The sequence below is a fragment of the Eptatretus burgeri genome, chromosome 5, assembly GCF_056783735.1.
Source record: "Eptatretus burgeri isolate ZD-2024b chromosome 5, Ebu_testis_v1, whole genome shotgun sequence".
NCBI lineage: Eukaryota > Metazoa > Chordata > Myxini > Myxiniformes > Myxinidae > Eptatretus > Eptatretus burgeri.
In genome coordinates, this window is record NC_140965.1 from 4814691 (window position 1) to 4842449 (window position 27759).

Here is a 27759-nt window from a genome sequence, read left to right on the forward strand (position 1 = left end):
CCCTTTTCCTTTTGTCTTTTTGCATCCGTACCAACTATTTCTTTGTGTCCCTTCCCTCCTTTCACTGTTTTGTTCTTACTGCAGTCTGAAACGACAATATAAGATCTAGCCAAGCTGTAATTATTGCTTTGTTAAAATTGCTGCACTTTTTAATTTTATTTTTTAAAGAATCTCAAAGGTGAGAAGGAAGTGAGTGGTTAGAGGAAGGAGGTACAGGGTTCGGTGCTGTTAATTAGAAATGGCTTCCATGTGTGTTGGCGGCAGCCATGGGTGATTATCAGATCAGCACTAGGATGGCTTTCTTCCTCTCTGTCTATTCCCTGGGGCCATGAGCAAGCCTGGGCTCGTGCCCCAACCTCTAGGGTAAGAGTAAGGAAGAGAAAACAGAGTGGTAAAATGGGTGCATCTCCATGATTACTGTCACACAATTGCTGTTATTGCCTTTTTCTAGTTAGCTGGGTTGTGGAGAGTAAGTGTTTCCCAAGGTCAGCTGTTTTTCATATCTCAAGCTCTGCCCTTAAAACCATGAGTTAACTTGGCTCCCAGCATAGGTTTACCATTGAATTGAGTTTCCTTATTTGTTTGAGTCATATCTGTTCATTTTGTATTTTGTGGGGTGGGATTGAGGGTGTGGGTGGGTGGTGGTGGTGAAGTCAAAATCTGCCAGCCATAAAAAAAAATTGAGCCAGTCTTGGTTTTGCACATTATGAATTGTTGCCACACCTTGGGCACGCTCTTGGTTTTCTGTGTGGACAGCGGTCAGCCTTTAGAAGGTTTGGGCACCCGGCTATGGTTGGCAGCCTGTGGTTGACCTGCTTTTGTCTTTTGTATTGATATGTATTCGATTTTTTAAATGTTTTTTCAGCGAGTTTGAGATGATCATCAATATCGCTTGGAATCCTAACTCAGACTAAAAAGACAAAGGCCTGTATTTTATGATTACATTGATCTCTCGTTTCTGATCTTCTTCAGCTGTTACACACATCTTGACGATAACTGCATCAAGCAAAAGCGTGTGACCTCTATATTTGCTTTAAAAATTCCAAGTGTCTGATCCATATATCTTTTGCAACTCCTTCACAATGTGGTGGCTTGTGAGATCGACCATTCAGACCTCATTTCATCGTGAAAGTAATCAAGGTTGTAAATACGATTAAGTGTGCACTTTCCTGATATAATTGGAATCGTTTTTCGGAACAAACCTTTTTCAGGGGAAAACTTTTTAACTCCCTTTTGTAGTTCCTCTTGTCAACAACAGGAAGGCTGCAGTTTTAAACAAATAAACATGTATATGTAATTATTATTATTATTATTATTATTATTATTATTATTATCTATCTATAATTCCAGCAATCTTTGTGTGTCTGTCTGTCTGTCTGTCTGCAACCGCTGTTTCTCGACAACCACTGGTCCGATCTAATTGAAACTTGCCAGGTATATTGCTGGGGCCCTGTGAATGTGCCTTTTCAAGGTTTGATATTAATCAGACAAGTGGTTTCCAAGTTATGGCCATTTAGTTACCAATCCAATGACAGGACACGGTGCTATGACGTCACGATTGACGTCACAATTCTTCCTGTTTTTTTTTTTGCACGTACGGCCACGCACGTATGGGACTGCACTAGTTATTTTTAAAGCACACTAGAGTGGTGTGTGCATGAGCTCACTTTATTTATTTATTTATTTATTTTGTTCAGTCAAGAGGAAATCATTCTTGGAGCCATGCTGGAGTAGCGACTTGTTGCACATTGAAGAGTTGTTTGATTGCCGTTTTGTCCATATGGATAATCGGGTGTTTAGAGTTTGAAGACATTTGACTTGATTGCAACATGCTGGTTGTTGTGTCTTTGCACGAGGAAGTTGTGTCCTCTCTCTCCCATTTCGAACACCACCTATATTTTTAACGGATACCGTTTGCCTCAGTATTGAGGACTGCACGAGTAAACAATTTTTGGATCAAATTATCTGAAGCACTCCCCCCCCCCCTTACTGCCAACTTGGAGAAAACAAAAGAAACTCGTCCATTAACCAAACCATGACTGCAAACATCCTTGGGGGACCTCCCCAGTTGACTTTCATCTGCAACCTGTAACCTTTCAAATTATTTCATTTTCACGAACTTCCTAAAGCCCACCATAAAACGATATTACCAGATGTACATGCTCCGGCAGTTTTTGTGCCTTTTTAGGTCATCTCGGTAGAGATATAATAAAGCCGGACCAAATGTCCGTACGTCCGTCCGTACGTCCATCAACAATTTTTCTTTCCGATCTTGATGAAACTTAGTATGTGGGTAGAGGTCGATGAGTGTTGCACAACGATATAACTTTTGTCCGGGTTCAAGGTCAGGGTCAAGGTCACGAGGTCACGTAAGTTATAAAAATCGCCATTTTCGAAACCTATCTTGTCTGCCATTCTACAAGATATTCGGCAACTGTTTATTGATTATGATAGTAAAAAATATTATCTTGTATCTTACCGGACAGATTTTTGAATTTCCTTCCCGTTTGATCGTCACGTGATCTGGAAGATGGCCAAAAACGCCGATGCGATTCGCAAAGAAGGAAGGAGAAATGAAATATGAATATAAAACACATTTTTAGCCTTTTTAGGTCATCTCTTCGAGCATGACCTAATAATATTGGTGTTGAGAGGAGAGGTGACGATCCGTCCGTCCGTTCACAATGAAGTTGAAGCGGGAGATCTGGTCATAAGTGATCCTGATAGAGGTCGATGAGACGTACACGATGGTATGACTTTCAAGGTCACCGAAGGTCAAGGTCAAGGTCACGAGGCCTTTGAAGTTGCGAAAATGACGATTTTCAAATTCTATCTCCTCTGCCATTTCTCAAGCGATCTTGAATTTGATTGTAGTATATGAATCTATGGGACAATATCTAAATTTTGGTCAGGCCGGATTTTCGATATTCGCTTTCTTTTTCGTGTCACGTGACTTCAAAGTTGGCAAAAAATGCGAAAATGACGATTTTCATGCGAAAATGACGATTTTCAAAATCTATCTCCTCCTACATTTCTCAAGCAATCTTTAATTTGATTGTGGCATATGAATCTATGGGACAATATCTAAATTTTGTCGGGCCGGATTTTCGATATTCGCTTTCGTTTTCGTATCACGTGACTTCAAAGTTGGCAAAAAATGCGAAAATGCCGATTTTCAAAATCTATCCCCTCCTACATTTCTCAAGCAATCTTGAATTTGATTGTGATATATGAATCTATGGGACAATATCTAAATTTGGTCAGGACGGATTTTCAAATTTCGCTTTCGTTTTCGCGTCACGTGACTTCAAAGTTTGCAAAAACTGCCCTACCTTCAGGAGGCTCTATATTTTCTCGCAGAGATGACCGTCACTCCTGCACGGGTGTATTTTATATTTATACATTTTCCGCCGAAGGTGCAAAAGTTTCAAAATCCGAAATGTAAACGTCGGCATTTATTTTCAAAACATAATTTCGTGCGTGCGTGCCAAAATGCCAAGTCATCTTTAACCAAACTGTGCAGTTCGAGCTGCGCAGTAGAACTGCACAGTAGTCTTCGGTCATAACTGAACATTGAGAACTTGTGGTATTATAGAGATGACCGTCACCCCCACACGGTGTAATTTTTAATATTGTTTTTCAAACAAGATATATGAGTGCATTTGTCATTATGTTTTTTTCCAAATCTTATTAGCTATTTATGAACGTTATATTTGCAAGTCCCTCCTTTGTTCTTCTTGATATTGTTACGAATTTCGCCTGCTCGGCGTGCGATCGGCCACGTAACTCAAATCACGACGCGTCGCCCACCGGAACGGACAATTCAGTCGTGACCCTCCTGGTACTACCGCCAGGAGCCAGTCACGGGTGGAGGTTTAACCTCACCACAACCCAGTCCGCATTCTACCCGCGCGAAATAGGGTGAATCACCGAATGTCGATATACCTAAGTACCCACGTGGGTAGCGTACCGAGGAGTTGTATCACGCCGCAGGTCGACTTCGGACACGAACTGCTAAAGCGGCTCGTTCCGTGCTAAAGAGATAATCGAGCGGAGTTATCGCCAACCTCGACGGTTCAGTTTTACTTATCGGGTGTTTCAACCCACTACCAATTCCTTACGTGATGCAAGATGGAAATTTCAACCAGAGGAAAGGACACAACGAAACGGGAAACAGTTTGACAAGCACTTTTAATTCGCACTCAGACAAGCACGTATTTTGCAATCATACAAAAATGCACGTACACAGTCAAAGCAAGAACAATACGCAGAGTTAAAACCGAATAAAGTAATGTACAAGCACTTATATGGGTTTACTTAATAGACTGGCACCACACACACACATTGACACCAAAAACAAAGAAAATACAAGCCACCCTCACAGGCAAGGAAGCAGACAGGTCCGTGGACCAAACAAACGTGGGACCTGGGTGATCGGCCAGGTCCACGAGACCGAAGGGGTCTTACCCGTGCCCTCGTGGCGCGATGGCGGGCTAGCCGCAATGTCCGCGGAACGCGCCTGACTCCGTGCCCCTGGTATGGTCGGTGAGCTCCTTTGGCGTGCGTTGCGCAGGCACGTGTTGGTCGGCACCACGGTTGGGTTGGGGAACGGACGGGGTTACCGGCGCTATCTCAGCGTTGATTGGGGGGGGGGTGGAATTGTTGATGCTCGGGGTCGGGAGAGGGGAATGGCGGACGCTCCGTCCCGCTAGCGGGGTCTCGGGACCGCACCGACTTCGGCGAAATCTCACCCCTGAGTCCTCTTCTGCGTCCCTGCTCCACTCCGCGACTTGTCCCTCGACCTCCACTCCGAGCTCCGTCCCCTTCACCGTCCGATCCCACTAGCACCACTTTCTGCACCCCTTTCTGCACACCCGAGCTGCATTGTGCTCACGTCTTTATAGACCGGGGGAGGAGCTTGTATGCAGATTCGCGGATCAAAACTCGCTTGGAGGCGGGGCCACGCCACCCGACGTTCAGCCATTGGTCGGGCAAAAAGGGGCGTGAGCCTCTCCTGATCCGAATTCCTTCCTAAAAGGAGTCCACATGCATTGCGCTTGGGGGCGGGGCCACGCCACCCGACGTTTAGCCATTGGTCGGGCAAAAAGGGGCGTGAGCCTCTCCTGATCCGAATTCCTTCCTAAAAGGAGTCCACATGCATTGCGCTTGGGGGCAGGGCCACGCCACCCGACGTTTAGCCATTGGTCGGGCAAAAAGGGGCGTGAGCCTCTCCTGATCCGAATTCCTTCCCCGTAAAGGCGTCCACATGCATCGCGTTTGGGGGCGGGGCCACGCCACCCGACGTTTAGCCATTGGTCGGGCAAAAAGGGGCGTGAGCCTCTCCTGATCCGTTTTTCCTCTTCCGTAAAGGCATCCATTTGTACTCGCGGCTCGACGCGTTCGGCAAGAATCACCGAACGGGCCCTGGACAGCACGACGTTCGGTGTTGAATGGTGGTGTGGTTGATGGTTGTGGAAGGAGAAAGGCGATGGTGGTGGGGGGTTTGCTGTGGTGGTTTGGTTGTTGGAGGGTGTCGTTTGAGAATGGCGATGAAGCGATGTTTGCGGGGTGGAGTTGTGGAGGTAAAGAGGCGAAGGTGTTGGTGTTTGAGTTGTTGGCGGGCTTATTGGTCGAAAATAACGATAGAGAAAGAAAAATGGCTAACTCAAAGCGTCGCAGCCCGGATGAATCGCACATATTCCCTCTAAACAACGGGTGTTGACTAACTACACATGAACTTATCGATATATCTAACCTGAGGACCTTTCTGGTGTATTGAAAATTTCCACAGCCGTAACAATATGTATCAATCATACTATATATATATATATATATATATATATATATATATATATATATATATATATATATATATATATATATATATATATATATATATATATATATATATATATATATATATTTGAGAAGCTTGTGTTTGTTTGACTTCGATGCACTCCTGAACCACTGGACGGAATGAGTTGAAAACTGGTGGTTGGATTTGGGGTGTGCCTGGGAATGTTTTATAAGTCATAGCCCCAGTGGGTTTTGGGTTAGGGGGAAGGACCCCAAGTCTCCTGGTAAATGTGTATCGTATAGCACCTCCTGGTGGGAACGGGTATTACAAGTCGTACTAAAATACGCCAATGCTGGAGTAATGAACCCGACTGTAAGGAGGAGTTCTTCATGCAAGTAAATATATTATTTGTGCAAAATGGAAAAGTGATTGAGGGTTTTCTGGGAGGGTCACATGTTATGAGAATACTTCAAGGGAAGAAGGAAGGATATGTGGGGAGGGGGGGTAGGTGGGTGATCTGATGCCCCCGACTCCCCCCCACCCCACCCCCCTCCCCACCACCCAATGCCATGTGATGCCAAACGACTGGTTTGTCCATGCGCTATCCTCAATATCATTTTTAAAAAAATCTGTGGTATGGCTGCCATGATCAGAATCAGACCATTAACCTCCCAGACACAGAGCGGAGGCTCCAACCATCATACTAATTCTGGTTCTATTGAATTGATTGGATGAACAAATGTCTTTCGTGTCATGCAATCCGTAAATGTTTCACCTTTTGAGCCAGATTCCGAAAAAAAATTCCCCAAAAGGAAAAAGCCCGAAAACTCCCAAATTTTTGCTGTTCCAGTTTGTGTGGTGAGTTAGGTTGGGTTGGTGGAAAGGATGTACAAGGGAAGGAAGGGAAGACTTTTGGTTGGTGTTGGGATGTCTGAGTAGTTCAGCATGAACATTTATTTGAGGCAGAGAAACTCTCTCAGACCACTCATGTTTATCATGGTGATGGAGCTGGTAAGCAGGAAGGTGAGCTTGAGGGGTAGTATGGGGAGGATGCTGCATGTGGATGATATGGCTGTCGTGGAGCGTGGGCAGGAGATGAAGGAAGCACTGGGGGAATGGAAGTAGGTATTTGGGAAGCATGGGCTGAAGATTAGTATGGAGAAGACTGGGGTGATGAGGGTCGGGCAGCTGAGAAAAGAAATGAATATCAGGTTGGAGGGAAGGAAATCAGGCAGGGAATTAGTATCTGGGAGGAACAGTGACCGGGGATGTTAAGTCCGAGGCAGAGGTGCGGACGGAGGAGGATTCAGGTGGGTGCAAAGGTGTGGAGGAGGGTGGAGGGAGTAATGGCAGATAGAACGAGAAGGGCACTCGGTGGAGCGCATACCTCCGTCACCCAATGCCTGATCCAGTAGAATATATCAGGCCCAATACATTTTTGAAATATTGTGCTATACATCGTTTTGCCCCCATCTCTTAATGGTTCTGTTCTGTTCTTGCGTATGGCACCTTGGCTGCCGGGTAGCTATCATTTCTTCGAAGCGCAGCTGTGCTGCTGATGCTGTGCGCCAATATCAGTACACTGATACTCATTTCGCCGACCTCAGAAGGATGACAGGCTGAGTGAACCCCACCTGGTATTCAGCAGCAAACGGGGCTCAAACTCAGGACCCAAGGATACTAAGTCAACACCAGGTTTCTCAATGGTGAAGAATCACTTAAAAATTAAATAATTCTCGTATCCGGATCCGAATCCGGATCTTCACCAAAATCGAATCAGTTCGTCCTTGTCACACACCCAACGTGTCCACCAAGTTTCATTCAAATTAGTCCTCAACTTTTTGAGATATCGTGCTATATATAATTTTTGCTCCTATCTCTCAATGGTGAAGAAGCGCTTTAAAAATGCTAGTAGCCGGATCTGGATCCAGATCTTCACCAAAGCGTCATAAAAATTGTCCTTGTCACACACCGAACCTGTTCACCAAGTTTCGTCCGAATCTGTCTGCAACTTTTTGAGATATCCTGTTCACAGACAAACAAACATATCAGGGTGAAAACTTAACCTCCGTCCACCTTAAGTGGCAGAGGTAATGAACCAAACCTTACCTTGCATCCATGACTTTGCTACCTCCACCACCGCAGGTGGACAGAGATTACGTTTTCACCCTTGTTCGTTTGGCTGTTTGTTTGTTTGTGAGCACGATATCTCAAAAAGTTATGAACGGATTCAGACGAACCTTGTTGGACAGGTTGGGTATATGACAAGGATAAATTCGTTAGATTTTGGTGAAGATCCTGACCCAGATACTTGATTTTTTTTAAAGTGGCTCTTGAGATCGGGATAAATTGAGAGACAGGGCCAAAAACGATATTGAACATATCTCAAAAAGTTGTGGATGGAATCGGATGAAACTTGGATGAGTTGGTAGGTGACAAGAACAAGTCAATTTGATTTTGGTGCAGGTCCGTATGGAGATCCAGCCTATCAGTGGAATACAAAATGTAAAGTGTTCAGCCTGGCAGAGGTATGTGCTCTGTTGAGTGCCATTCTAATTTTCATTCTTATTTTATGAGCAAATGCTTAATGTCATCTACCACCTCATATCGTTGCTTATTTTGGAATGTGAGCTTGATTTACTATGCTATTACATTTCTTGCTCTCTATTGAGAGCAAGAAATATGTTTGACATGGCCAAAAGAATGTGGACATCTGCTCATCCAACATCTCATTCCAACATCATGGGCATTAATACGGAGTTGGTCTCCCCTTTGCTGCTATAACAGCCTCCACTCTTCTGGGAAGACTTTCAACTAGATGTTGAACATTGCTGTGGGGATTTGCTTCCATTCAGCCACAAGAGCATTCGTGAGGTCGGGCACTGATGTTGGGCGATTAGGTCTGGCTCGCAGTCGGCGTTTCAATTTATCCCAAATGTGTTCGATGGGGTTGAGGTCAGGGTTCTGTGCATGCCAGTCAAGTTCTTCCACACCGATCTCTGCAAACCATATCTGTCTGGACCTCGCTTTGTGTATGGGGGCATTGTCATGCTGAAACAAGAAAGGGCCTTCCCCAAACTGTTGTCACAACGTTGGAAGCACAGAACCATCTGGAATGTCATTGTATGCTGCATCGTAAAGGTTTCCCTTCACTGGAAATGAGGGGTCCAGCCGGAACCATGAAAAACACCCCCAGACCATTATTCCTCCTCCACTAAACTTTACAGTTGTCATTATGCATTTGGGTTGGTGGTGTTTTCCTGGCATCCGCCAAACCCAGATTCGTCCATCAGACTGCCAGATTGTGAAGCGTGATTCATCACTCCAGAGAATGTGATTCCACTGCTCCAGTCCAATGGCGGTGAGCTTTACACCACTCCAGTCGATGCTTGGCATTGCACATGGCGATCTGAGGCTTGTGTGCGGCTGCTCGGAAACCCATTTCATGAAGATCTCTGAATAGTGTTTGTGTTGACGTTGCTTCCAGAGTCAGTTTGAAACTCAGTAGTGATTGTTGCAACCGACGACAGATGATTTCTCCACGCTATGCGCTTCAGCGCTCAGCGGTCCCATTCTGTGAGCTTGTGTGGCCTACCACATCATGGCTGAGCTGTTGTTGCTCCGAGACATTTCCACTTCATAATAACAGCATTTACAGTTGACTGGGATAGCTCTAGCAGGGCAGCAATTTGATGAACTGACTTGTTGGAAAGGTGGCATCACATGACGGTGCCATATTGAAAGTCACTGAGCTCTTCAGTACGGCCCATTCTACTGCCAATGTTCGTGTATGGAGATTGCATGGCTGTGTGCTTGATTTTATACACCTGTCAGCAATGGGTGCAGCTGAAATAGCCAAATCCACTAATTAGAAGGGGTGTCCGCATACTTTTGGCCATGTAGTGTAGCTTTGGATGAGGACAGCAGGTCAATTGGCTCCCAACTGTTTCGGAGCTCCTGCTTTTCAACAAGAGCTGTTCGATGTTTTGGAGACTCAAGCCTTGGCTCTTATTGTCATTTGTTACCTCCACCACCGAAGCTGAAGGAGGTTATGTTTTCACCCCTTTCTGTCTGTCTGTCTGTTTGTCTGTCTGTCTGTTTGTTTGTTTGCACGATATCTCAAAAAGTTGTGGACGGATCTGGATGAAATTTTGTGGACAGGTTGGGTGTGTGACAAGGATGAGCTGATTAGATTTTGGTGAATGTCCGGATCCGACTACTAGAATTTTTAAAATTGATTCTTCACCATTGAGAGATCAGGCCAAAAACGATATATAGCATGATATCTCAAAAAGTTGTGGATGGATTCGGATGAAACTTGGTGAACAGGTTGGCTGTGTGACAAGGACGAATTGATTCGATTTTGAAGATCTGAATCCGGATCTGGATACGAGAATTTTTTTTCAGTGATTCTTCACCATTGAGAGATGGTGACAAAAAACGAATATATAGCATGACATTTCAAAAATGTATTGGGCCCGATATGTTCTCGTGGATCAGGCATTGCGTGGCGGAGGTAGGCGCTCTATCCTCTACCGAGTGCCCTTCTAGTTTTATGTGTGCTTGCAGGAAAATATATGGCCTTCGAGGTTACCACCAACCATCATCTTGTCATCATGCCCCATCACATGGTTATATAGTATTAGTTTTCCGTCACAATTTAGTCTTTTGTCTGCTCACCCTTATCTTTGTTTATTAACTCACTTTTCTGCAACGTTGTTTGCTGTTGAGTCTTCATTGTGTTTCCTTATGTATTTTTTGCAATGGTGAAGCTTTCATAATTTTATCTAATCGTGTGTACGTGAACATACATACTGAAAGCATAAGCTCTGGTGCATGTCATTTGTTATATCAGAGATATATATATATATATATATATATATATATATATATATATATATATATATATATATATATATATATATATATATATATATATTATAGAATTGTTCTTGCATTTTGCAAGTCGATAGACAACTCAAGTAAATCAGAAATGAGTGATCAGAATAAGGTCTTTAACAGTTTACAGGTTATCGTGATTTTTGTAATGTTAAAAAAAAGTAATCGGTTGTGAAGTGAAACTTTTATTTCCACTGTAATGGATCGCTGGGCAATGCTAAGAGACTAGATTATGATTATAAGTCAAAGACGAATGTTAATCGGTCAAACTCAAACCAAGTTGAAAACAGTGTTCACAGCCATTTCAAACTATCAGCATATTAAGTTTGCACCTTTCCTTTTTGTGATGTTGATTTAATTAGATTTATATCCGTTGTGTAATAGCATGCTGCAAAGGAAGCAATTTTGTCTGGTTTGGGTTCAATTCCTGACCTGACGATAAATACACTACAGTACAGTATAACAGTCAGTGGGAATGCTTTCAGTCAATTTCATGAAGAAGGCATACCAGTTTACTATTGTTTACGGCTTCCTGACACTGTCCATCTCAGTAAAGAATGTTTCCGACTTCCTTACACTGCTGTGCATCTCTCAGACTGGGGTGTGTGCCTCCTTTGTGCAGACATAATAAATATCTGCTTTATTCATTATATTTGATGAAGTTGATTGTGTTTGCATTCGGCAAGCAGCGATCAAGTCAAGTAAATCAAGAATGAGTGATCAGAATGAGCTCTTTATTTAACAATTTCGAGGTATTGTAATTTTAATGTAAAAAGATCAAATGTTATGAAGAAAAACTATTATTTACACTCTTCTGGGTTGTCAGCTTTCTAGCTCACCGAGAAAGTTCTAAACATTTAAAGTGCCTTGAGAAAGTCTACACCCCCTTTCAAATTTTTCACCTTTTGTTGTCTTATAGCCTAGAAGTAAATTCCATTAAATTATACTTTTTTTCCACCTTCATTTACACATCGTAACCCACAAATTTTACAAATTTCAGAAAATTATTTTAAAATATGAAACGAGAATATCTTGGTTGAATGTGTCCACCCCCCTTATAATAGCAATGGTAAATTAGCTCTGGTAATGTAAATAACCCATCACATTCCAAATCACACACCAAGTTAATTACCTCCACCTGTGTTAAATTGTTGTGTGTGTGTGTGCACGTGTGCGTGCATGCGTGCACGCGTCTCCCATCCATAACCCCAAAATCATGAAATCTAGCAGCCTGAAACTTTGCATGCATACTAAGGGAACTCCAAGAACGTGCAAGATTGATAATTGGCAGTTTGGGTTAATTAAAACACTCCTTTTGAAGATAATTAACGGCCTTATTTAATTATATCCTTTCTCAGGCGATCCTCGGCCACCTCGCTCTATATGGGGTCTTAAAGCGTTTCCTGGGTTACTTCGCTGGGGTCTGAAGCCGCCATGTTTTTTGGCCTGCTTAACCATGCCATGACTTGAAACAGGCCTCAATGATTTCTTAATGATAGTTTTTTTTTTTCACTTTCCTCACTCATACTATCGAATGCCTGTTTTATCATCGCTACAAATCGCTGGGTACATTGCAATGCTTACAAATGCCCGGATACACCAGTGTTCATGGCTTTATTTCATTTCCGCCCACGTGATAACCTCTAGAATCTCTTCAACTAAGCCGAATTCCAAAATTTAAGGTCCAGATTTGAACTCGGCAGCAGTTCCGATGCTTAAGAAAAGGGTTGATTTGTCCAATTCGGACATTGTTTTGGCATTTTCGGGTGCATAGTTTTATCGACGGCAATTGGTAATCGCTTGCCAAGCCAGGCGGTCCGTTGAAGCACTTACCGAGTACCCTACAGTCGCCAGCGGGTACAGTTCATGTCCCATTCGGGATGTACAGTTGAAAGTTGCAACAAGGTAGAAGTACGTATACAGCACATAATGGATTACTTCGCGAAGGAGTAAAGGATCAATCGAACTTCGTGTTGAAGTCCGATCATGGTTTTATATTGGCTTGTTTTGTCCATTACCGCACTCACTTACACATTGGCATTGAGTGGTAATTATCACCACAATGACTGTGTGTCATGTAATTTGTCACCATACCATCACCGATGGTATACGAGTTGTCTTACAGTTGTTCATTATCTTTACTTTTGATAAACTGATTCATGAATTCCATCTTTGCTTGATCACTTTCCAACTCACCAATGAACCCCCACCTATGCCCCAAGGATTGTGTTTTCCTTTTGGTACAATAGCCGGCTCTCACACATACGTGTCCAGGCCACGCACGACTTCATCCTTCACCCCACAGTCATCATGAATGTTCGCATACGCGTAAGTCGTCGCATTTCTAAGTCGTCACTTTTTTCTCGGTCCCGATGGTGACGACTTACGCCTTGTCTACTATATATGTATATGTATATGTATATATATATATATATATATATATATATATATATATATATATATATATATATATATATATATATATATATATATATATATATATATATATATATATATGTGTATATATATATATATATATATATATATATATATATATATATATATATATATATATATATATATATATATACACACACACACACACACACACACACACACACACACACACACACACACACACACACACACACACACACGTATATATTGGGGGAGGGGGTGTGGGGAGGGTAGATTTCTGAATTGATGGTATGTTTCCAATTTGTGTGTCCTTTGAATCATAGGCACTTGGCTCTTTTAAAAATGAAGTTCTAATTTTGTTTTATCATCATGGCTTCTTTCACATTCTTATTTTTATACATTTCATTTTGTAAACTCCCGATTTGTGCTTCATTTTTCATTTATCTTTTTCATTTATCCCTTTGACAGAAAATTGAAGCTCACAAAGTAAACATCATTTTGAATTATCTCATGTTAGAAAAGCGATTACAAACTTGTAATGTTAATTGCTAATGAGTTTGCCACCATCACGCAGTTCGATGTTTTGTAATGTTAAAAAGATGAGACATTAACAAAAGTGGAGTGACAAAACTAGGGCACAAAGCTAAGGCCACCAAGGGCAAGGCAATGTTGCCTTCGTTCGACGGATGTTTTCAGGGGTACTGATGTGATTATGGGTGGGTGGGGAGGGGAGGGGGGGGACATAAAGGCAAAACATAAATCCAACCCAGGGCCACTGGTGATTCCATACTCTCATGAAAACAGTTAGTCTACATCCACAGTTATGTAAACGAACATTTTCTTACCTGAACATTTGGTCAATCTGTGCACACTTTGCTGCCACTTTACAAGTTTCTTCTTGATGAGACTTTGAACTTTTTAGCTCCAACACCGAAGGTGGAAGGAGGTTATGATTTCATCCCTGTCTGTTTGTCCGTTTATTTGTTTGTGTGCATGATATCTCAAAAAGTTATGGATGGATTCGGATGAAATTTGGTGGACACGTTGGGTGTGACGAGGACGAACTGGCTTGATTTTTGGTGAGGATCCAGATCCGGATACTTGAATTTTTAAAGTAATTCTTCACGATTGAGAGATCGGGCCAAAAACTATATATTAGCATGATATATCAAAAAGTTATTGACGAATTTGGATGAAACTTGGTGGACACGTTGAGTATGTGACGAGGAAGAAATGTTTAAATTTTGGTGAAGTTCCGAATGCGGATATGAGAATTTTAAAATTTTTGAGGTGATTCTTAACCATTGAAAGATCGTGCCAGAAACAATATACAGTATGATACTGTATTTCAAAAATTTATTGGGCCCGATATGTTCTGCTCGATCAGGCATTGTGTGGCAGAGGTATGCGCTCCACTGAGTGCCCTTCTAGTTTTCTTTGTGTCTAACGTGAAATTCTCTATTCTAGTACAGGTTCTCTCTCGGGGGTTATGTCGATTATCATCCAGATACAGATTGAGATCCAGAGATTGCAATGCATTCTGGGAGTCCAAGACAAAAATAGAACTGCAGTGGATACTCTCGTATCTGAATGGAACCGTTCCTCATGACGTTCGGAACGTTTAAACTCCGGATATGGGAAGGGTACTGTGCCTCTAAATCAAGGTAAGAGTACTGTGTCCCCCACCCTCCTACAAATGTACATTGTTAGGTTCATCGGAACTATTTATGGCAATAACCCCAAAATGTAGACTTTATATCGTTAGATATTAAATAATGTCATAATTTTGGATGAAAAGAAAGATTTCAGAGGTGGTGTGATGAAGTTGGGTTGAGTGACTCTCTGGGTGAGGCGGGTTCACCAGTGGAGGTAGAAGTGCTTGGAGACTGAAGTGTGATTTTTTTTTAGCTTATCTGGAATTTACATTCCAGGTAAAGTATTGTCATCGCGCACCGTCCGTCTGTCCCATCTGTCCGTCTCCTTTTTCGACGTCTCGGGCCAAACTGCTGGGCCAATCTGGCTGAAAATTTGCAGCAACATTCCTCTCCCGACTGGTAACAGGAATTGCAAAGCTTGTTCCGGTCACATGACTTTAAGTAGGTCAAAATGGCCGATATTGTAAATTTCTTCAAAAATCTTTTTCTCCAGACCCACCAGTCAAAATGCTACAAAGTTTAAGTTACAACATTAGGACAGGGTCCTGGTGTTAAATTGCGGAGGCCATGCCGATCACATGACCGGAAGTGTGTCAAAATGGCCAAGTTAGTCAACTTTTGGGAAAATTGCATTAATTCCTTTAAAAATCTTCTTCTCCAGACCCACCCATCAGAATGTTACCATATTTGGGTTACAACATTAGGCCAGGGCCCAGATAAGCATACAGGTCCAGTGGTCCGATTTTTCTTTTCCTGCTTCAGATTGCCCAAAAACAAGTCTTGTTCGAAGTTATCTTCGGTTCATAGGAGTAAGGGGGAGAGGAGATTGGGACCATACTCTGTGCAGAGCATTGGTGCTGCTTAAGCAGTCTCCTTGGCTATTGGGCACAATCCTGAACGTGTCGCCACTCCGACACAGAACACCAGCATGCTGGCACTCATTTTGCCGACCTCGGAAGGATGACAGGCCGAGTTAACCCCACCTGATATTAATTCAACAGCTGAGCGGGATTTGAACTCGGAACCCGAGGATCCAAAGCCCGCCACCCGAACCATTAAGCCAACACCTGGCATATAGGAGTAAGGCTGTCTCCATATCCTCACTTTGAGCTTCACGCTGTCTTCATGCAGTCTTTGTCTTCCTTCCACTTCCCCCTTCATACGACTTTTCCTTTAGTTACCTCGCCTTTTCTATGGCCTTCACAGGCACTTCTCAAATCGTCACTGCCCCACGCTTCCACGTTTGAGGAACTTTTCGATGATATAATGAAAAAAAGGTAGTAATAATGAGATAGAATGATCACTATCAGCACGCACAACCGCTTCCAACACAGAGAATCTGAGAATGGGGGCTAGGGAAGCGTGGAATCTCAGACGACTGGGGTGACTCATCCGGCCAATTAGCGGGTGGGAGATGGTGGTCTCACCACAGCCGTGATACCCACTATGCGAGTACCCGCCATGACAAATTTGAAAATGTAAGTGAAGGTTTTCTGTGAAGGTTTTTGGAAATGGAAGTTCCAGATTCGTGGATATTGGAGCGTCCACTGTATATGACAAACTGAGTTGGCGGTTTGAGATTGTGACTGAGCTTGGGAAGTGCTTATGACCGACAGGCAGTGGGGTGGGGGCATACGCAGGTAATTGGTGCCGTGAGTTTCAAACATTTTGAGCTGCAATGTATGCAAGAAGTTGGGGCACCGACAGTTGCCACCAAAGTGGTTGGCTATTTCAAGCCCTGCAACGTACGAGTTTAGCTTGTCATTAGTTTTGAGTCTTTAGACTCAGTGCTTGGTTAATAATGAATGGCTTAAGTTGTGGGGGATCCATTCTAATAGATGGAAATCGAATATTGAAGAAGAAGAATAAGAAGAACACTGGATCTGGACTAGAAGAAATGCTGCTATTGCAAAGTAGGTTAAAAAAAAATAATCTGGAGATTATACGTCTCGTGAATGATAGAGAAGCGAGTCAAACTCAAAATTGGATTTTTATAATAGACTAGAATTATTTCTCGAAAAGGGCCCTGTATAAAGCTCTGGAAGAATTTTTCAGTAAAAGTTGGGAACATGACTTTTCAACATAATTAAGGTATGCTGATTTCGACTAACCCTGTTCCCAAGTTGAATTTTGAGTTTTTGACCATCTAATTAGCATAAACAAAATGGCTGCCAAATTGACAATTTTGGGCACTTTCTTGGGACAGGCACTACTATACCAGCACAATGCTAATCTATTTTACTTGTGAACAACTATTAAGTTGTTCAGTTAACTGTTAAGTTGTTAAGGGCTTGTGTAGGCCTATACTAATGATTCATTCTTGTTTGCAGGCTACAATGGATCCTGTGATTAGCTTGAAGAGGCCGTTGCCTGTAGACTACAGCCTGTGCATTTTCTGCCAAACGCATAAAGCCAGAAAAAACCTGAGTGAAGCAACTGAACATGGACTCACAAAATTCAGGAATACAGCCTGCAGCAGAAAGAAGCTGAGAGACTCCAAAAATATAGACTTAATTGATCGTCTTAAGAATGCATTAGATTCTGCCACAGCCGTATCTCTTGTGTGGCACAGAATGTGCTATGCCCATTTCACGGACAAGAGTAAAATAGAACGTCTTCAGAATACTCAGACAGAGTATTCAACAGAGGGAGCAGGTTGCAGTTCAGGTGTTCCAGGTGATAACAGGCGTTCATTGCGAAAAGGTGTGCAGCCAGTCAACTGGAGCCTTTGCATTTTCTGTCAAACTGCAGATATGAAGGCATGACTAATCTCCATCATGACTAAGCAAATGAGTGATAAAATAATTCAAGCCTCACATCTTGACGACAAAGTTGGCCTTTGACTGGCAGGAGTGATTGACCTAATTGCAGCTGAAGCCAAATATCATCTGCCTTGTCTTAACGCATTTAACAGGTCTACCTCCAAAACAAGCAGGAGTCAGCAAATACAGACCTTGCTATGATATGGCTTTGCCAAGAGCTCAATCAATCAGCTGACAAAAGACATGTGATTCTTCTGGATGATGTATGGGAGAGGTATAAGGAGCGAGCTGAGGAATATTTAACCATGATTCAGCCATCCTATCAAAGCAGAAGAGGAACATTCAAGGAAAAGTTGCAGTCACAGCTTGGGGACATTTTCAATTTCTTTCAACTTCTTGACAGTTGTATATCAGAATGAAAAACCGTATTTATTCTCACTAAGTACCAGCCAACAGCAGTTTTGCAGATGAAAGCAGACACAGAGGAGAGTGAGGAAAAGTTAGCCTTTCCTAAGTATGAGCCCCAGGATGACATTTTCCTTTCACTTGTTCATGTACCTATGAAAGTCCATGGAGACATGGTGGAATCTCCAGGACACAAAGGGTTCTCTGTCAGTGAAGAAGATGCTATAGCATGCATTCCCAAGAGTTTATATATGCTACTGAGACTGATCGTCAGTGGCCAGGCATCCCTTGAAGATGATAGCCCTGGGAACAATGAAGAACATTTCCGGAGCAGAGTTCTGAGTGTGGCACAAGATCTTGTCTACTGCGTCAGTGGTGGCAAAAAATGGACTTCAAAACATGTTGGTCTTGCAAGTACTCTTCATCAAGCTGCGCGGTCAAAAGACCTAGTACGATTGTTCAACAAGGCAGGGCATTGCCTGAGTTACGAACAGGTGTTGCAAGTAGACACTTCCTTGGCTGAGACCACTCTCAAATCATTGGACAAATAAACTGGTGCCATCATTCCACCAAACATTGAGGCAAATAAATTCATCCACTACACCTGTAATAACATTGACATCCTTGACGAAACACTTGATGGAAAGAATACCTTCCATGCAACTCAAATGCAAGCATGGCAACGAGGCCAAACAACTGATGCTTCTCTTAAAAATCTCGAGCTATCCACAAGACATTCTTTGATTGTGCCAAATGGCCTGGAGGAGCTGCATCCTGTCAGTATAACTCGTGGAAAATGCAAGCCAGTATTCACAGCACCCTTCAACGAAGCCTGCTTCAGCAAATCTGAGGAGGACAATGAGTATACAAGACAAGCAAAAGCTACAGACCTAGCTTTCTTCTTGTGCCGTCAAAATTCAGAGGTAAAACCGTCTTGGACACTACTCAATCAGTCATTGCCATCAGAGGAACCAGAACAGACAGCAGTAGGATATTTGCCGATAATCCTTGTTCCCGCTCATGAGTTGGATACTTTGAATACCGCCGTGAAGAGATGCATGACAATATCTTCACATTTTGGACAGGAACATACAGTCCTCACAGTCGACCAAGCACTGTACTGCAGACTTATGGAGTTAAAGTGGTCTGTTCCAGAATACCAGGATAAGTTAATACCTCGCCTAGTTGGCCTTCACGTATCGATGAACTTCCTCAAGGCCATAGGAGATCATATGAATGGTTCTGGACAAGCTGTAGTGTGGGTGGAGAGTGGACTGCTCGGGAAATGCACTGGAGAACTTGTTCTGGCAGGAAAGGCATACAACAAAGCTATGAGAGCACACAAACTGACTTTGCAAGCTCTGTGGTGTCTCCTGATGCCAAGCCTTCTCTCCTTTGTTGCAGAGGCGGGCAAGGACTGCCATGCTTGCATTTCCAGGATGGCTTCTGATGACGACCTGCAAAAGATTCCAGAACTGATAACATTTCTGGATCAGGAAAAGTTCAGGAAGCTCCTGGATGATTTTGTTGAGAGTAGATCTGATGATGTGAACTTCAGCTTCTGGTGGCAATATATGGACATGGTCACTATACTGCTGCAATACACTCGAGCTCAGCGTGATGGCATCTGGGATCTCCATCTTTACTCTTTCAGTCTGATGTTGCCCTACTTCAAGCGGTATGACCACCTGAACTATGCATGATGGGGTCCAGTGTATCTCGTAGAGATGCATCAGCTTCCAGAACCTGTTTTAACAGAGTTCCAAAGAGGCAATTTTGTCGTCAAGAGATCTGCTCACAAGTTCAGCCAAGTAGACCCTGACCAGGCCATGAAATGGATAAATGGCACAGGCAAGAAAGGAGGTGGTATCATTGGTATCACCAAGACGACATCAGCTCTGTGTAGGTGGACACTCTCCTTTAACCTGATATCTCACATAGCAGAACAAACCCATGGAATGTGTACAGTCTCAACCGTGGGAGTGCAGACCTTCACAACGAAGCAACCAAATCACGACAAACGAGAGACAATGATGATGAGAATTCTTTACTTTCCACTTTCCAGGGATTCAGTGTGTTCTCATCTGTATCACATCCAGGTATGTTGCAAAGCCTTGCTACAAAAGACCTAGCAACAGAGTCAATTCAAGAATCACTACTATGTGTCAAGGAGCTTGGCCAAGAAGAAGTCAAGAAATTTGTTCAGGACAGGTTGATCGTGGATGAGCAATGTGATAAGCCACATGTTTCAATCCATGACCATCTGCGCAGGAATAACGCCCCAACATTTGCCACTTCATAGGAAGTGGTTAAACACACAAAGGACAAAGACAAGAAAATTGTTCTGAAGACAGACAGAAATGTCCTCCGACGTCTAATTACTGCCTATGAGGCGGGTCGGCCAGTTCATTTGCCATCTGTACTCAAACATGAGCTTCTTCCGGCCCCTGTATCCCTTGCCGAAATGAACGGTACACTACGCACTGGAAACAAGTCTTTACTTGCTAACGTGATAACAGAAGATATAGACTCTCCTGAGACAATTCAAATTAATGACACGTCAACTTGCCTTATCATTGATGGACAAGCATTGGCAGTAGCTCTTGGAAAGCCTGATGATGCTGTAACCTTTGGAGATCTGGCTGACACATACGTGAAAACTGTGCTGAAAGCAGGTTTCAACTATCAAAGAATTGATATGGTGTTCGACAGATACAGGGAAGAAACAATCAAGGGTACAACCAGTACGCGGCGCAGTAAAGTAGCACGGCCAATCAGACGGCTTGTGGAAAGTCGTGATGTACCTCTTCCAAAGAACTGGTCAAATTTTCTGTCACTAGCTGATAATAAAGCAGATCTAGCACATTTCTTGTCTGAGGAACTGTGTTCGCAGGTGCCTAAGGATAAATAAATTGTAGTTGCCAGGGGATTTAGAGAGGAACTCGAGGTCAAGTCATCAAAAGGTACAACTGATTTAACACCTGAAATCCACACATGAAGAAGCGGACACAAGATTGGTGCTGTATGCCGTCCACAGCCAGTTCAAAGCAGTTGTTGTGTCTTACAGGGACACTGATGTTCTCCTGCTTCTGTTATCCCACTTTCAATGTATGCAATATGAGCATCTCTGGGTGATGTTGGGCACATCTAAGAAACAGCGGTATATACCCATTGATGCAGTTTTCAACAAACTACCAAGAGGCTCAGCAGCATCCTTGCTAGCATAGACTGGGTGTGACACCACCTTCTACGTCGCGAATCACACCAAACGATCATCATGGAAGGTCTTCGAAGAGTATCATGAATTGCTGAAGAACTTGGGCATTGGTGAACTCACAGAGGAAACCATCAAATCTTCAGAAACCTTTGTCTGCAGAATATACAATGTGCACACAACAGACTCTGTTGATGCAGCATGGCATTTATTGTTCTCCAAGACGGGGAGACCAGAAGCCATGGCCCCAACAAGTGATGCGCTCCGTTTCCATTTGATGAGAGTACACTATCAAGCGATGATATGGAGAAATTCCCACTGCCCCACACCTGAGCTCCTTGCGCCCTCTGAAATGGGATGGAGACTTGGGGAATCAGGACTGCAACCCATACTGTTGGCATTGAGTCCCATTCCAGACAGTTGCCTCGAGATGGTAGCCTGTGCATGTCGGAAACAATGCAAGACTCGACGCTGCATATGCCGGAATTTTAGGATTACGATGCACATCAATGTGTGCATGCCAGCAACAGATTGATGATCAGACTCCTTTTCGGCAAATCACATTGTATTCATGCAAGATGTTAGGCATTCCTGAAAACTGTTTTTGCTGACTGAAATTTGTTCACGTAGCAGCATGATAGAACTTTGTTTAGTTTTTATAATTACAGACTAGCAACTTTAACTTCTACATTTTATTAATAAACATCGGTAACGATGTAAACATTAATTAAAATGCTTCAAATAGGTCTTAATCATTTTTCTTGACCCTCAAAACGTATGTCTAGACATCTCATTTGTCAGGTTTGCATGCATAGTAACAAAGTTACAGCAGAAAATATATTTTTTGGTAATGGTGGTAGCTAATTAGCATAATAATAGATTTTTGGCATGTTACGAATTTTATTAGCCTGTAGCTTTGATCTATTGCTCAAGGGACATTTCTAAGATGCGTACATGTGAACAATGTGCATTTATTTAAATGGTAATGTGCCTGTCTCAATAAAGTGCCCAAAATTGTCAATTTGGCAGCCATTTTGTTTATGCTAATTAGATGGTCAAAAACTCAAAATTCAGCTTGGGGACAGGGCTAGTCGAATTCAGCATACCTTTAATTATGTTAAAAAGTCATGTTCCCAACTTTTACTAAAAAATGCTTCAAGGATGCACATTTCTCAGAAATACGTCTAGTCTATAATGTTGCCTCGGATAAAAAGACCAACAGTTAACACATCTCCAGAAAGCAAACTTTTCAGTTTCAAAAATAAAATCTAACTCTGATAGTGCAGACACAAACCCGAGCAAGGTTAAACACGGCCAAATTGGTCGACCAAACATGGGTTTGATTACTCAAAGGTGACATTCTCTTTGTAACATGGATATTTTGATGTTAGGTGAGCGTGTGCGCGTTCTTAAACGTGCTTAAAGTGTGCACCATCCAATGTGTGAATTCATTTGGTCTGCTTCATCCGTAGATCTGCAGTCAATGAGACTTTAGAAGCTCCATGCCATGTCGGAACCAAAGGTTAGACTAAAGGAGTGACAGGTGTCTGTTCCTGCTTGTATGTATGTTCCTGCTTTCTGGCATCATCACCACGGCATTGATCACTCTGAGCCGATTAACATGACATCGCGTCTCAGCTGAGACTTTATTATAGGAATTGCACTTTACATGTCATGGTGACTGAAATCCATGTTCAGTTGTGCCCATTGCCACATAAATTTTAATATGGTGTGTGTGTGCGTGTGCGTGTGTGTGTGTGTGTGTGTGTGTGTGTGTGTGTGTGTGTGTGTGTGTGTGTGTGTGTGTGTGTGTGTGTGTGTGTGTGTGTGTGTGTGTGTGTGTGTGTGTTGTTAGAATCAGAAAATGGGGGAAAAACGAGGTGTGTGCGTGCGCTTGCACACACACATCCTGTTGCCTGTGTTGAACATACTGATTTGGTTATTCAGATCACATGATCTGAAAAATTGCCCCATGAGTTTTCTTTTGCACAGAAAATGTTATTTTTAGCTCGCCTGTTCTAAGAACAGAGAGCTATAGCGATACCCCCAGCGTGAGCGTCAGCGTCAGCGTGAGCGTGTAAATGTTAAAGTTTTTGGTGCAAGTTATTTCCTTTCTAATGTTTTAATCTACCACACTATTTTTTACTGATTACAATATACAAATACATATATTGCTTAAAAATTATTTGGATCAGACTTCACTGCAATGCTTTATAAAAAATATTATTAGACTAGTCTTTTAAAAACGATAAACGTATAAACAGGTGAGCATTGGGTGGCTTTGACACCAACTCTGGTTCTTTCTTGCAGCCACATTTATACAATGTACATTGGTTTTACCTCACATGTTTGATATACAAGCCCGAGAATCAAGCCAGTGGTTTAAAATACACTTTATAACATTCGGCAAATAACCACACTACGAAGTACATGTAATTACAATTAAACTCTCCATCATATTTCAAAAATAATTGCCGAACATTTAAAACATGGTTGTCCATTGTTGCGATGTCACTGCGGTGTAAAACAATCTTGCTTCACCCCCTTTGTGAAGGTGCTGTTCACGAGCACATGAACTCATGTTTGACACGGTTACACGATAAATTCACTTTTTGAGGCCCGTGTGATCATTGTTGCAGTTTGTTGTTTAACATCGATCTAAAATACACAGAATAGCTTTTTTGCATTCTTGAAATTGAGGACATTTTCACAGTGTGGTGATAATTAGATGGAATCACTCAGTGATTTCTTGATTACAACCACCTTTTAACCTCACTATGAATAGTCCTTTTGGTGTAGTTATCCCACGCACGAAGAGAAAAGCAGAGTTTAGCAATTGGTTCAGTTTGTCGTCTGTCTGTCTCTGTCGACAAACGTCAGTTTTTGATGGAGGAACTACTAAATTTAAAATGAATGTTGTATTTTGAACATGAATCGGCAGTTTAGCAGTACTTTGGCTTTGAATTGCTCTTGATCACACATGCGCAGAGAGGAGTGAGATAATTTTTACCTCTGCCACTGAAGTTGAAGGAGGTTACATTTTCACCCCTTTCTGTCTGTCTGTCTGTCTTTCTGTCTCTTTCTTTGTTTGGTTGTTTGTGTGCAGGATATCTAAAAAATTGTGGACGGATCCAGATGAAAGTTTGGTGAGTGATTCTTCATCATTGAGAGATGGGGCCAAAAACGATATACAATATAGCATAATATTTCAAAAATGTATTGGGCCCGATATGTTCTCGTGGATCAGGCATTGCGTGGCTAAGGTGTGCGCTCTACCGAGTGCCCTTCTAGTTTTACTCGGTCTCCCTGTCTGGCAATTAAATAAAATTGAATCACTCCAAATAAAACAGGAAACATGCTGTTTTTAAAGACTTCATAAAGGACACAAGCAACAGGCATGAATAACTAATGTGACGTGTTATATACTGTAAGGTGGTATGCAAAACACTACATCAACGGTGGTAAACTTCCGGATCTTATTTTTTTCTACGACCGCTTGAAATCTTTATTTTATTTAAAATGAATTGTATACTTGAGCACTGGAGAACACAAATCACCTTTTTTGCACTTTCAAAAGCCTCATCGTTCAGCAGTACAGTACTTGGACAAAATATTACGGCATTTTACGTCATCCTGACCAATCAAACTTGCTGCTCGCAGACCCGGCCCATTTCCTTCTTTCTCACAACTGTGCAGGGTAAGTTGTTCTCTGAACTCTCTAGTTCTGTTAGTGATGTGTGACCTCTTCTTTTTGTGTCGACTTTCGTATCGAAGGCAAAAAGTTTTAATTCTGTTGCTGGACAATGTTCTGTGTAGAGTTTCCCACCACAATTGGTGCTTTCACATATCTCCATACATGTGGCATCCTTGCAGCAATATTCCAGGCTTGAAAGGCCTGCATGCATATTTCATTCATTGTCTTTGTTCAAGGTGGTTCTTTTCTCTTTGTGAAGCAACTTTTAACATTACAACCATGGAAATTCTCAAATAGAAAAGGCCAAATGATATCCTAAACGTTCGCCTATCCACGCTTAACCACACCACCACTTTATCACTCATGATAGCCTGATGGGAGGGACTTGAATAGGTCATTCCTGTCCAGGTCGGACAATTGATGCCATTTATAGACATTATTTGGAATTAAATGCAAGGTTATGGAGAGACATGGATGCATAATGGGTTCTGCTCTGCAGCTGTATTTGCTTTCTTAAAGTGAAGAATGGCAGACGTGCTTTTCTGATTGCTTTGAGATGCCTGGATTAGGAGCTGTCCTGAACGGAGGCCTGATTTCTTCTTTGTTTGTAGTTAATTGGTTTTGCTGTTGTTTTGGTGTTTTGGTAGAAATGCTGCAACATTTAGACTGAAAGAACATCTGTGATGAAACCATCCATCTGTAGTGCAATTGATGTTCCTCAATATCGAGGAGAACTGTGTGTACTCTCTGGATTTATTATTATTTTTTTAACAAAAGAAGTATATATTTATTTTGCTTCTCTCTCTCTCTCTCTCTCTCTCTCTCTCTCTCTCTCTCTCTCTCTCTCTCTCTCTCTTTCTTTCTCTCTCTCTCTTTCTTTCTCTCTCTCTCTTTCTTTCTCTCTCTCTCTCTTTCTTTCTCTCTTTCTCTCTCTTTTTCTCTTTCTCTTTCTCTTTCTCTTTTTCTTTCTCTTTCTCTTTCTTTTTCTCTTTCTCTTTCTCTTTCTCTTTCTCTTTCTCTTTCTCTTTCTCTTTCTCTCTCTCTCTCTCTTTCTTTCTCTCTTTTTCTTTCTTTTTTTCTTTCTCTTTCTCTTTCTCTTTCTCTTTCTGTTTCTCTTTCTCTTTCTCTTTCTCTTTCTCTTTCTCTCTCTGTCTCTTTCTTTCTCTCTCTCTTTCTTTCTCTCTCTCTTTCTTTCTCTCTCTCTTTCTCTCTCTCTCTCTTTCTTTCTCTCTCTCTTTCTTTCTCTCTCTCTTTCTCTCTCTCTTTCTATCTCTCTTTCTCTCTCTTTCTCTCTCTTTCTCTCTCTTTCTCTCTCTTTCTCTCTCTTTCTCTCTCTTTCTCTCTCTTTCTCTCTCTTTCTCTCTCTTTCTCTCTCTTTCTCTCTCTTTCTCTCTCTCATTGTTTTATTATTATTGGAAAGTAGCCAAAGGAAATGGGCATTCTGTACACCTGAGTGTCACTTATGAAGCATCATATGTCGTGGAATCGAGAAGGGAATTGTTCAAACGATTCAGGTGTTTTCCTTTTTCTTTGCATTAATAATGTTGCCATACATGGTTATTTATTTATTTATTCGTATGTAACCTGTGGCTGCTTGGCTGCATCATTTTCTGAGAGTGCAGCGGTGCCGCTGATGCAATGCCCCGTTACTAGCATGTTGGTACTCATTTTGCCGACCTCGGAAAGATGACTGGCTGAGTGAACCCACCTGGTGTTAATTCACCGACGTCAGAGGGGCTTGAACTCAAGACCCTAAGATCGTAAGCCAGCCACCCAAACCGTTAGGCCGACACCAGGCTTATACATGGGTGATATGTGTACATTTATAGATGCCATGTCTTCCCATCACCAGCTGGTCATAAATGCAAAAAAAAAAAAATCTTTCCCTTCTACAATGTTGTTACTCAAGGTGTGTATGGATCTGTGTAAATTTACAAAATAGAGAAAAAATTTTTTTGTTGTTGCGATGTGCTATGGTAAGGTTTTGTTTGGTGTGATATGTTTTTTACCCCTCAGCCCGAAATGGGCTGAAAAAGGGGTATTGTCGTCATAGGCGTTCTCCGGGCATCTGTCTGTCAACTTTTGGTTTCCGTCGATTTTGAGGAGAACGCCTTGTGCGATTAAATCCATTTTTGCAGGGTGTGTTGGGGTTGAGTAGAGGAAGGTTCCTTTCGAAAATGGGTGCGCTGCGATTTTCAATGTGGCCTCCATGGCAGCCATCTTGAAATTGGTTTCCATCGATTTCGAGGAGAACGCTTTGTCCGATTAAATCCATTTTTGCAGGATATGTTGGGGTTGAGTAGAGGAAGGATCCTTTCGAAAATGGGTGCACTGCGATTTTAAATGTGGCCTCCATGGCAGCCATCTTGAAATTGGTTTCCATCGATTTCGAGGAGAACGCTTTGTCCGATTAAATCCATTTTTGCAGGGTGTGTTGGGGTTGAGTAGAGGAAGGTTCCTTTCGAAAATGGGCGTGCTGCGATTTTCAGTGTGGCCGCCACGGCAGTCGTTTCCGTCCGGGCGTCTGTCAACTTTTGGTTTCCGTCAATTTCGAGGAGAACGCCTTGTCCGATTAAATCAATTTTTGCAGTGTGTGTTGGGGCTGGGTAGAGGAAGGTTCCTTTCGATAATCAGTGCGATGCGATATCCAATATGGTGGCTAGGGCAGTCATCTTGAATTTGGTTTCCGGACAATAACTTGAGAACGGCTTGACAGATTGATTTTATTTTCGTGGGGTATAATGGGGGTGGTTAGAGGAAGGTTCCTTTCGATATACAGCATGATCCGATATCCAATATGGCAGCTAGAGCAGCCATCTTGAATTTGGTTTCCGGACAATAACTTGAGAACGGCTTCACACTGATTTTATTCTGGCGAGGTATAATGGGGTTGAGTAGAGGAAGGTTCCTTTCCA

The 27759-nt window shown here is 42.3% G+C and overlaps 1 protein-coding gene across 11 annotated transcripts in view; it reads left to right on the forward strand.

Moving 5' to 3' along the window:
- Positions 1 to 27759, forward strand: part of LOC147025745 (RNA-binding protein Musashi homolog 2-like) — a 203108-nt gene that overhangs the window by 72214 nt on the left and 103135 nt on the right. The window lies entirely within an intron of this gene.